The 2,410-nt window shown below is 46.9% G+C and overlaps 1 pseudogene; it reads right to left on the reverse strand.

Moving 5' to 3' along the window:
- Positions 1-1,356: 1,356 nt before the first annotated feature.
- On the reverse strand, positions 1,357-1,775 carry LOC100966988 (annotated as a pseudogene).
- Between the last annotated feature and the right edge of the window lie 635 nt (positions 1,776-2,410).

Genomic DNA, 2,410 nt, shown 5'->3' on the forward strand with positions numbered 1-2,410 from the left:
GTGCCCTACCCACTGAGCCACAGGCGGCACCTGACAAATGAGGTGTTTATCAAAACCACAGGTGAGAGGGCAGGAACACTGCTTGTTGAGAAGACCCCAGGCAAAAATGGCATTTGGTAATGGGGCACTGCCCCTCCTTTCCTTCAAGGAAGTCACGGCTCCTAGCCCAATTTGCTTACTTTCCCCTTGAATTTCCTGTTAGCAGGAATTGTCTCAATAGGGTCCTGGTAATTCAGAGGCCTAAGTAAGCAAAGCTGGGTTTAAGCTTTCATTGCATTCTATGAAAACCATGTTCTTCCAAATCCAGCATTTCACAACTCTCTTCTATTCAGGCAGCCAACAGTTCCTTTTTTACTGCTGGCTTCTCCTTACAGGTATTTACCACAATCAAAACCCTAGTTCTTGGGTGGCACCTGTGGCTCAAGGAGGAGGGCGCCAGCCCCATATACCAAGGGTGGCAGGTTCAAGCTGGCCCTGGCCAAAACTGCAAAAAAGAAAAAAAAATAAAAAAAGAAAAATAATCCTATTTCTTTCCAAGGAGAAAGTGTTACTGCAACATCGTCACCTCGTTCTGCTGCAGACAGCATCAGGGCCAACCAGCTAATAAGCAGCAAGTTCTGCTTCCCCAAATCACTGTGATGTTGCCTCTCATGTTTTTGCATAGTATCTGCCTGAAAGATGCAACGGGTAACAATTTTAAGAACTGCACATCCACGCCTTGATGGCCAGAAAAGGATATCTCAAGAAAACTTTTCAAAGTTCCTATCCAAACTACTCTCCCTCCCAGCTCCACATCTTAAATCAATTTTGTGCCCTTGTATGAATACAATAAAAGCAAGCAAAATAAAAACCCAGAAACCTTTTTTGCCCCTTTTAAATTAGTGACCTCATGAATTTTGTTGTATGGATCGTGGAAAACGGTGTGGTGAAACTTCTGGTAAACAGGAGGTTAGCAACGAACAGAAATGCTTCCACTTAGACTTTGCCCAATGGTAGGCAGGTTAGAGGAAACTGCCAGCCTGCTGGTGTCTATGCAGTAAGAATTTGGTACCTTGGAGGGCACTGGCGTGGTACAAAGGAGATTCTTACTGCCAGGACAAGCACTTGCCACGTACAATATAGGCTCTAAAACACTCTCCTGTACTATCTCTGACAGACATTTTAGCACCAATTTTTTTCCATTTCACTTTTCAGGTTTGAAACAAAGGAACCAATGTCCAGAGGCAAGTGACATATGCCTTAAACCCATTGCCATCCTTAATTTCTTCATTCGTAGATTGTGCTTAAAAGACTAAAATTCCCTTTCCTTTTTAAAATACTCTTGTCCTCAGCCCCAGTGGCCACTGGCAAGGACTTTTATTTCCCAATGGATATGAGAGACTCTTTCATCTTCTGGGGCATAGTTGGGATGAGGTGCATGCGGTCATCAACACACTTAGTCACACAGCCGTCAGCGGCTGCTTCACGTGGACCTCTTTACTCTCTGCATCTATTGAATCTTTGGCTTTGTCGTTGCAATGCCCGGTGCAAGGGGCCAGGTGGACCTGGAATTTCTCCAACTCGAGGTTCAACAGAGCCTGAGCTTGAGCCAAAGGCACATGGCAGCACTCGATGCACTGGTGAACCTGCTGCATGGACGCCTGGCTGTCCTCGCAGCAGTTGGGGCTGCACCGGAACACGAGGCCCTGCATCTTCCAGATATTCTCTCTCTCCAGACTCTTCACCAGGGAGTCCATGGCCTCCTGCACCCACCCTTGCTGCACCTCCGCCATGATGACCCCTGAGACAGAGTCTTAAATGTCGTCCTCAGTAGAGTGCCATGGTGTTCACAGCCTGCAGCAACCTCAAACTCTTGGGCTTAAAAGCCATTCTCTTGCCTCAGCCTCCCAACTAGCTGGGACTACAGGCACCTGCCATAACACCAGGCTATTTTTTTGTTGCAGTTGTCGTTGTTGCTTTAGCAGGCCCCGGCCAGGTTTGAACCCACCAGTCTCGGTGTACGTGGCTGGTGCCCTTCCCACTGAGCTATGGGCGCTCCCGTGCAGTTGCTTCTTAACTGACCTCTTTACGTGGGGACAATGCTGCGTTACGGACATGTGGTCATTGTTACCTTACCCTTTCTTGTTTAGGGGTATGTGTGCTCTTTACAATTAAAAAACATGAAAATCCATTCTTCAACTTTTATGGTGCAATTCAGGCAGTTCAGAATTGGAAAATAAATTTATTGTAAATTGCAGAAGTTATAATCCATCATTGTTGTCTCTCTGTTGGAACAATCCACTCCCTCAGACTCCATCCTGCCCTGCACCAGGTGCAAAGGTTTGAATGATCACAGACTGCAGGCTGGGAGCGGTAAACACATACGGAAGTCAAATGCTGGCGTGTGAACGTCAGCGTCACCTGGTCGTGG

This window comes from Otolemur garnettii, unplaced genomic scaffold (genome assembly GCF_000181295.1).
Source record: "Otolemur garnettii isolate 467f Iridium unplaced genomic scaffold, OtoGar3 scaffold00046, whole genome shotgun sequence".
In the NCBI taxonomy this organism is placed as follows: Eukaryota; Metazoa; Chordata; class Mammalia; order Primates; family Galagidae; genus Otolemur; species Otolemur garnettii.